The sequence below is a fragment of the Carassius carassius genome, chromosome 45, assembly GCF_963082965.1.
Source record: "Carassius carassius chromosome 45, fCarCar2.1, whole genome shotgun sequence".
NCBI classification, from domain to species: Eukaryota; Metazoa; Chordata; class Actinopteri; order Cypriniformes; family Cyprinidae; genus Carassius; species Carassius carassius.
Window position 1 is genome coordinate 24305538 of NC_081799.1, and position 9907 is coordinate 24315444.

A 9907-nucleotide genomic window follows, 5' to 3' on the forward strand; every position below is an offset into this window, starting at 1 on the left:
CCCTAACATGTTTGGATATATATATACTCTTTTAAATACAATATATTTGGTCATTAATTTAAAATAAAATAAAAATAACATACATACATGCATAACATTTTACAACAAGGTCCAAATCGTTAACATTAGTTAATGCATATATATTTAAAGCAATCATTAATCTTTAATGTTAGTTAAGAGCATACACATTTACACTACAGACAGACGAGCAGCTGTGATCACTGACTCCAGCCTCCATCCAGATCGGTCTAAATTTCTGATAACACGGTAAGAACAAAATGTATTTTTCCTCTTCTTTATTCATTTACTTCTGCATTAACTCTGCAATTCTGTAGTATTTGACATTAAACGATGAAATGAGCAGCTTTTGATAATCATACCTCATTTTTACCATGTGCAAACTAAAGACTCCCATGTCATGAAGTTGTCTGAATGAGGTTTACTTAAAGCCTTTATTAGATGTATTTTCTTGTGTTTCATTGGTTAAGTTGGCACAAAACAGACAGCATTATGAACCACAGTACATTGTTTAGAATAGAAACACTTTGCGACCTCTTCAAGATCTCAAGTGCATAATGTGTTTCGTACATCATCTTTCCATGTATATTACAATAGCTTGAAGAATTGAAGAAAATGGCATGGAGTCATTTTCTGATTAGGATAGGACTTTAAGTGCATAAGTGGAACTTCTCTACCTGCTCCCAGTAGAGTAGAGCAGCTCAGCAGCTACCTGAAAGCAATCATCATTTCCTCCATGGTAACAGTGTGCAAGCTGCTCACAACAACTTGTTTTCACAGAGGAAATGCAATTGGTATTTGGACAGTCAGTACTGAGCATAAAGTCAAGCATAAAAATGACAACACTAGCTACATATTATATGTATACAAATCTTTATATGTCCCTATTTACCCTCTCGTGAGTGGTTCGTTAATCCTTGTTATGTAAAGCATTTTTATGCCAAAAACGATTAAGATATGTGTTTAAAAATTATTAAAACATAATTTTTGTTTAGTAATATGCATTGCTAACTTCATTTGGACAACTTTTAAGGTGATTTTCTCAGAATTTAGATTTTTTTTTTTTTGCACCCTCAGATTCCAGATTTTCAAATAGTTGTATCTCAGCAAAAATATCAATGGAAATATTTAGCTTCAGATGATTTATAAATCTCAAAGTCGACTGGTTTTGTGGTCCAGGGTTACAAATTATCTCTGAAACAACTGTACACAGAACAACAAGAATGTTTTCCGAGAAAACATGATTTCAGTTTTCCTACTTCAAAAATGCTATTTCTTTATAATCGAATGTGAAATGTACCAGCAATTTTTTTTTCTAGTGCAAAATGAGTAAATTTTTATTTCATATGGCATTTGGTGAAATTTGTCAAATCAATTTTGAAATACACAGCTATTTTTTTTTAGGTTGTTAAGATTGGAGCAAGTTTTACAAGAAAATCTAATTTCAGTCTTTCTACTTCAAAATGTAATGTTTAATTCAATGTTATTTTGCAATTTCTTTCTTTTGCTTATTTGTGAAAATTACAATTTCTAATTGAAAATTGTTTATACACAACTTACAACTGTAAACAATAACACCAGGAATGTCCGAATGTGCATTCAAAATGAGTCCATTATGGTTTCATGTTGAATCTGACATGCAAATTAAAAAAATACATATGAAACTGCCTTATTCGCATTTGAACAGCATTGAAGCATGAAGTTCACAAAAACAAACAATTACAAATACTTTGGCAAAAGTGACATGATAACTGCAAGGAAACTTCTTTATAATGCATTGCTTAGATGTAGGACGAAGCTAACTGAATACAAGATCCAAAGCTTCATTACATAATAGGGCTGGACGATTATGGCCTAAAATCATAACCTCGATTAATTGAACATTTCACCTCGATTACGATTAATGAACGATTATTTTGTTTCAGTCTTTTTTTTTGCCCTCATAGTTCACTGACAAGGTTTGTACTGTAAATATGATTGACTATCAGCAGTTATTTTATCTATGTTCGTAATATTTCTTACTAAGGTTGGGTATCGTTTGAATTTTATCGATTCCGATTCTTATCGATTCGTAGTTTCTATTCCAATAAGATTAAAAAATCCAATATATAAAAAAAGTCAAACATTTAGATGTCAAACATTTTTACAAAGCGTTCTGTTGCAGCTGAATAACATGAGCAAAAATCAGCAGCCTACAAAACACTGCACGAGGAATTTTGCCTGTGATTAAAAAAAATACCATAGCAAAAACAACTAAATTAGTATAAAAGTGTTAAAGACAAATAAACAGTCAGTAATAAGATAGGAACAAACAACTCAATTAGCAATATCATCAATAAATACAACTAAACAAAATTTCAGGTACAGAAACTGTAATTAAAAGTTTAAAAACACTACATAGTTTTCTTTTTCTAAATAAAATAAAGATAAATCAAATTATTAAATATATTCAATCAAGATCAGTGAATGATTTTCTTTTGTTCTTTGATTAACATTAATGACAGGCAGCGCGTTTATTAGGCTGTTGTCTCTTTAAGCAAAAATACTGCACGTGTATTTTGTTTCTCATCTGTTTATGTTCACGTAAGACAAAAACCGCTGCGTTTATGATGATATACTGATGTAGTTTTCTGTATCGTAGTTTCGACTCGGAACAACCTTTTCTGCAGTTAAAATACACAGAACAGTCCGAGAATGGACACAAACCGGGAACCCGCAGCGCGACCGCTGCTCTCTGTGCACGCGCTTGTGCTTCAACAAACACAAACATGCTATAATAAGTTTTGAGATTCTAAGCTACTTTAGTGATAAATTACAGGAAAGCGCTGACAACTAGTTTCTGTGTTCCTCTGTGCGCGCGATCTTCACAGCTACTGTTTATGAGTGTTGGTGCCACAATGCAGCTGCGCGAACATGGTCGATATAATAATACACATCCGATCATCTAATCGCTTGAATGTCCAAACCATAAAACAAATACAACTGACAAAGTTTAGTGAAGGCTCACCGCTCACGCGCCATCACTATGTGTTGAACCGGCGTTCACCTCCATGTTTTGTTTTTATGCCACTAACTGGACGGGGCAGAGTCATGTGGCCACACACGCAGTAGTATGCTTTTAAGGGGGAAGTGTTAACAGGATTAAAAAACTGAAATAACTGACAATTACGTCGGTTAGAGGTTATGAATTTCGGTTATGATTACTTTTCGATTAATCGTCCAGCCCTATTACATAAACACCTACCGTCTCTCCAATTGACTTAGAAGCTATTCAAGAGGACTTTATAAACCCTAATCAGAGAGAACATGATGTTCTGCATGTATGTCATTGCTCTGAGAAAGTAACACCATGGACAGCAAACACAATGGCCTTTAGAAAGATGCTTTTCCTAAAGAAAGCATGAAGAAGGCCAAGATTTACGCTCTTGCTGAAAAGGACAGGCAGCGCAAAGAATGCGGTCTGACAGTAATGGCAAACAATAAAGCCATGGTGTCTCTGCTTAGCTTTTCAAAAAAAAAAATTTACTTGAGAGAGAAATCTGTAATTCTACAAAAAAAAAAAAAAAAAAAAAAAGCTTGTTGCAGAGCAGCAATGAATAAAGAAATACAGAGAGAGAGAAAATGCATTTGGCTCCATTTTATCATCTTGCAGCATTTGTGTGCAACCAATCACGCAACTAATAACGAGCCAAACACTTCCATTGAAGTGTTTGAAGACTTCCATTGTGTAGATGCAATGTGTGTAATTTGCCATAAAAAGAGCTGGAACATCTTCCATACATCCCTTGCGACAAATATCTAACTTTGTTCCCCTCTTCACAGGCTTTGTCATGGCAGCATACGCGATCCCCGTCAGGTTCAAGTCTCAGTGAAAGAGGTGAAGATGGAAGGTCCACAAATTGTCAATACTGATGGCAACTCCTTGCTTAAGGCCCTCTATCTAAGTCGTCTCCGTCTCACACGGCTACTCCTGGAAGGAGGCGCTTATATTTATGAGAGTAATGAGTTCGGCGAAACACCCTTGATGGCCGCCTGCAGGAGCAGGCATACGGACCACCAAAGTGTCTCGAAGGCAAAGATGGTTGGGTACCTGCTTGAAAATGGTGCTGATCCGAACATCCAAGACAAGTGTGGGAAGACAGCTCTAATGCACGCCTGTTTGGAGCAAGCCGGTCCTGAGGTGGTGGCGCTGCTCTTGGGTAGCAGGGCAGATCAGTGTCTTGAGGACCACACCAGTTCTTCGGCTCTGATATACGCCATCCATGCTAGTGATGAAGAAACTCTTAATATCTTAATGGATGCCTGCAAAGCCAGAGGAAAATAAGTCATCATCATCACCCCTGACAAACTTGCATGCGTAAGGCAAATGGCAAAACAATACCTACCAATTCCTCCACTTGCAATGGTGGACCAATGGAGTTCCACAGTTGTTCCCTATTCTCCTCAGTACCTCTCCTACAAAGAACATGTTTTCTTCCAGGACCTCCAAAGTATGACCAATTCCCAGCCAACTTCTCCATCCCACCAGGTCCCCCTGGTAAACAGTCGGTTGAGCAAAATCCACAATCTCCAAAGATTACACTCCGAGCCTTGACTGAAGATCCCACAGTCTTTCTTGGCCCAACAGAAAACCAACAGCACCTCGGCTATGGAGGAACTCCCAGACATCACGCCTGAAGAGGAAATGACTTTCAGAATGAACAGATTGGCTTTTGATAACACACTACTATCACAGCATTGCAGTGTTGATTTGAAAGAAGCAAACTCTTTGAGTCAAACTTTTATCATCCCTGCACTCTTTATCCCGTCCCAATCTTCACTGCAAAAGCAGTGCCGAAGCTTTTCCGGTTGAGAAGGATCCAGAGAAATCCCTTGCCAAATTTAGCCATGTCCAGTCTCTGTTATATGTCAATGTCAATGTCACCTTTATTTATATAGCGCTTTAAACAAAATACATTGCGTCAAAGCAACTGAACAACATTCATTAGGAAAACAGAATGATGTGACAGAATGGAGAAAAAAACCTTGGGAGAAACCAGGCTCAGTTGGGGGGCCAGTTCTCCTCTGACCAGACGAAACCAGTAGTTCAATTCCAGGCTGCAGCAAAGTCAGATTGTGTAGAAGAATCATCTGTTTCCTGTGGTCTTGTCCTGGTGCTCCTCTGAGACAAGGTCTTTACAGGGGATCTGTATCTGGGGCTCTAGTTGTCCTGGTCTCCGCTGTCTTTCAGGGATGTAGAGGTCCTTTCTAGACTGGATCTGGTGGCCACGGTGACCTCGGAACAAGAGAGAAACAGACAAATATTAGCGTAGATGCCATTCTTCTAATGATGTAGCAAGTACATAGGTTGTTATGGGAAGTGTTTCCGGTTCCGGTTTACCTAATTAATGCAGCCTAAAAATACTTTAACGGATTTGGATAATAAAAGCATATTAGTATGTTATGTGTATGCCAGGTTAAAGAGATGGGTCTTTAATCTAAATTTAAACTGCAAGAGTGTGTCTGCCTCACGAACAATGTTAGGTAGGTTATTCCAGAGTTTGGGCGCCAAATAGGAAAAGGATCTGCCGCCTGCAGTTGATTTTGATATTCTAGGTATTATCAAATTGCCTGAGTTTTGAGAACGTAGCGGACGTAGAGGATTATAATGTAAAAGGAGCTCATTCAAATACTGAGGTGCTAAACCATTCAGGGCTTTATAAGTAATAAGCAATATTTTAAAATCTATGCGATGCTTGATAGGGAGCCAGTGCAGTGTTGACAGGACCGGGCTAATATGGTCATACTTCCTGGTTCTAGTAAGAACTCTTGCTGCTGCATTTTGGACTAGCTGTAGTTTGTTCACTAAGCGTGCAGAACAACCACCCAATAAAGCATTACAATAATCTAACCTTGAGGTCATAAATGCATGGATTAACATTTCTGCATTTGACATTGAGAGCATAGGCCGTAATTTAGATATATTTTTGAGATGGAAAAATGCAGTTTTACAAATGCTAGAAACGTGGCTTTCTAAGGAAAGATTGCGATCAAGTAGCACACCTAGGTTCCTAACTGATGACGAAGAATTGACAGAGCAACCATCAAGTCTTAGACAGTGTTCTAGGTTATTACAAGCATAGTTTTTAGGTCCTATAATTAACACCTCTGTTTTTTCAGAATTTAGCAGTAAGAAATTACTCGTCATCCAGTTTTTTATATCGACTATGCAATCCATTAGTTTTTCAAATTGGTGTGTTTCACCGGGCTGCGAAGAAATATAGAGCTGAGTATCATCAGCATAACAGTGAAAGCTAACACCATGTTTCCTGATGATATCTCCCAAGGGTAACATATAAAGCGTGAAGAGTAGCGGCCCTAGTACTGAGCCTTGAGGTACTCCATACTGCACTTGTGATCGATAGGATACATCTTCATTCACTGCTACGAACTGATGGCGGTCATATAAGTAAGATTTAAACCATGCTAATGCACTTCCACTGATGCCAACAAAGTATTCAAGTCTATGCAAAAGAATGTTGTGGTCAATTGTGTCAAACGCAGCACTAAGATCCAATAAAACTAATAGAGAGATACACCCACGATCAGATGATAAGAGCAGATCATTTGTAACTCTAAGGAGAGCAGTCTCAGTACTATGATACGGTCTATATCCTGACTGGAAATCCTCACATATACCATTTTTCTCTAAGAAGGAATATAATTGTGTGGATACCACCTTTTCTAGTATCTTGGACAGAAAAGGGAGATTCGAGATTGGTCTATAATTAACTAGTTCTTTGGGGTCAAGTTGTGGTTTTTTGATGAGAGGCTTAATAACAGCCAGTTTGAAGGTTTTGGGGACATATCCTAATGACAATGAGGAATTAATAATAGTCAGAAGAGGATCTATGACTTCTGGAAGCACCTCTTTCAGGAGCTTAGATGGTATAGGGTCTAACATACATGTTGTTGGTTTAGATGATTTAACAAGTTTATACAATTCTTCCTCTCCTATGGTAGAGAATGAGTGGAACTGTTCCTCAGGGGGTCTATAGTGCACTGTCTGATGTGATACTGTAGCTGACGGCTGAATGGTTGCAATTTTATCTCTAATAGTATCGATTTTAGAAGTAAAGTAGTTCATAAACTCATTACTGCTGTGGTGTTGGGAAATGTCAACACTTGTTGAGGCTTTATTTTTCGTTAATTTAGCCACTGTATTGAATAAATACCTGGGGTTATGTTTGTTTTCTTCTAAAAGAGAAGAAAAGTAATCGGATCTAGCAGTTTTTAATGCTTTTCTGTAGGATATGTTACTTTCCCGCCAAGCAATACGAAATACCTCTAGTTTTGTTTTCCTCCAGCTGCGCTCCATTTTTCGGGCTGCTCTCTTTAGGGTGCGAGTATGCTCATTATACCATGGTGTCAAACTGTTTTCCTTAACCTTCCTTAAGCGTAAAGGAGCAACTTTATTTAAAGTGCTAGAAAAGAGAGAGTCCATAGTTTCTGTTACATCATCAAGTTGTTCTGAGGTTTTGGATATGCTAAGGAATTTGGATACATCAGGAAGATAACTTAAAAAGCAGTCTTTTGTGTTAGAAGTGATGGTTCTTCCATACTTGTAACAAGAAGTAGAATTTACAATTTTGGCTATATGAATTTTGCAAAGAACTAAATAATGATCTGAGATATCATCACTTGGCTGAATAATTTCAACACCATCAACATCAATTCCATGTGACAGTATTAAATCTAGAGTATGATTTCGACAATGAGTAGGTCCTGAAACGTGTTGTCTAACACCAATAGAGTTCAGAATGTCTATAAATGCTGATCCCAATGCATCGTTTTCATTATCAACATGGATATTAAAATCACCAACTAATAAAACTTTATCTGCAGCCAGAACTAACTCGGATGTAAAATCACCAAACTCTTTAATAAAGTCTGTATGGTGCCCTGGTGGCCTGTATACAGTAGCCAGTACAAACATAACAGGGGATTTATCATTAACATTTGTTTCTTTGGATAATGTTATATGAAGTACCATTACTTCAAACGAGTTATACTTGTAGCCTGCCCTCTGAGAAATCCTGAAAACGTTGTTATAAATTGAAGCAACACCTCCACCTTTGCCTTTTAGACGTGGCTCATGTTTATAACAGTAATCTTGGGGGGTGGACTCATTTAAAATAATGTAATCATCAGGTTTTAGCCAGGTTTCTGTCAAACAGAGTACATCTATATTATGATCAGTGATCATATTATTTACAAAAAGTGTTTTCGTAGAAAGGGATCTGATATTCAATAAGCCAAGCTTTATCATTTGTTTATCCATATTGCTTCTGTTTTTTATTTGTTGAACCTCAATTAAATTGTTAATCTTAACTTGGTTTGGACGTTTTTTGTATTTTCTAGTTCGGGGAACAGACACAGTCTCTATAGTGTGATATCTAGGTGAAAGAGTCTCTATGTGCTGAGAATTAACTGACCTCTGTGATGGGAGGCAGCTAGCAGACGGTCGGTTTAGCCAGTCTGTCTGCTTCCTGACCTGGGCCCCAGTTAGTCAAGTATAAACACTAAGACTATTTGCCATATTTCTAGAGAGAAGAGTGGCGCCACCCCAGGAGGGATGAAGACCATCTCTTTTAAACAGGTCAGGTCTGCCCCAAAAGCTCGTCCAATTGTCTATGAAACCTATGTTATTCTGTGGGCACCACTTAGACATCCAGCCATTGAGTGATGACAATCTGCTATGCATCTCATCACCACGGTAAGCAGGGAGGGGACCAGAGCATATTACAGTGTCTGACATCGTGCTTGCAAGTTCACACACTTCTTTAATGTTATTTTTAGTGATCTCCGACTGGCGAAGTCGAACATCATTAGCGCCGGCATGAATAACAATCTTACTGTATTTACGTTTAGCATTAGCCAGCACTTTTAAATTTGCCAAGATGTCAGGCGCTCTGGCTCCCGGTAAACATTTGACTATGGTGGCTGGTGTCTCTATATTCACGTTCCGTACAATAGAATCACCAATAACCAGAGCACTTTTATCAGGTTTCTCAGTGGGTGCATCACTGAGTGGGGAGAACCTGTTTAATGTTTTGATCGGAACAGAGGAGCGGTGTTTTGACCCACGACTACGCTGCCTCACCGTCACCCAGTTGCCCTGCTGCAGGGGCTCTGTTTCCGGAACCGAACAATGTACAGGAATCCCTGAGCTAGACGCATCCAAAGCCGTATCTAGAGCCCTAACATTCTTACTGTCCTCAAATAAAATTTGGATGCGTGTCTCTAATTCTGAAATCTTCTCTGTCAGCCTAACTATTTCCCGGCATTTATCACGTGTGAATCCCTCATCAGCGACAAACAGTGATAGGAGAAGCCATTACTCACCGTGCTTGATGAAAATTCTTACTGCGGTTGTTTGATGAACTTGTGAAAAACTGGAGCGAGGGAGAGGAGAAAAGAAAACAGCGATAGGTTCGAATGAAAACGCTAATGACAAGCTAACGAGTGCTGACGCTTTGCAGGTGTACTGCACTCACGGAAATAAAATAAAAGTGAACGATCAAAGTTAATCTGATAAGATTGATCGATAATATCAGAAATATGGTGTGAATTAAGTTATATTTTACCACTTTAAAAAACATGAAAATATCATCCAGAGAAGGAAACTAGGAATGGACCACTACAGCTCCAATTCCCAACTATCGGTGAGACTTGCCAATTCAGGAGACCGTAAAGGACAGTTAAAAAAAGCTTGCTAACTCGTGTTCTCCTATTTTGATGGGCTCCAGGGAGTCTCTTGAGAATGCTTTGCACAGGAGGAATCCTTTCAGCTACGAGCAGAGGCTCCGGGGCACTTTTAGATCCCATCTCCCAACCTGATGATGACAAC

General features: G+C 38.4%; 1 pseudogene; it reads left to right on the forward strand.

Annotated features, from left to right (window-relative positions):
- Positions 1-3901: 3901 nt before the first annotated feature.
- LOC132126953 (ankyrin repeat domain-containing protein 34B-like) lies at positions 3902-9907 on the forward strand (annotated as a pseudogene).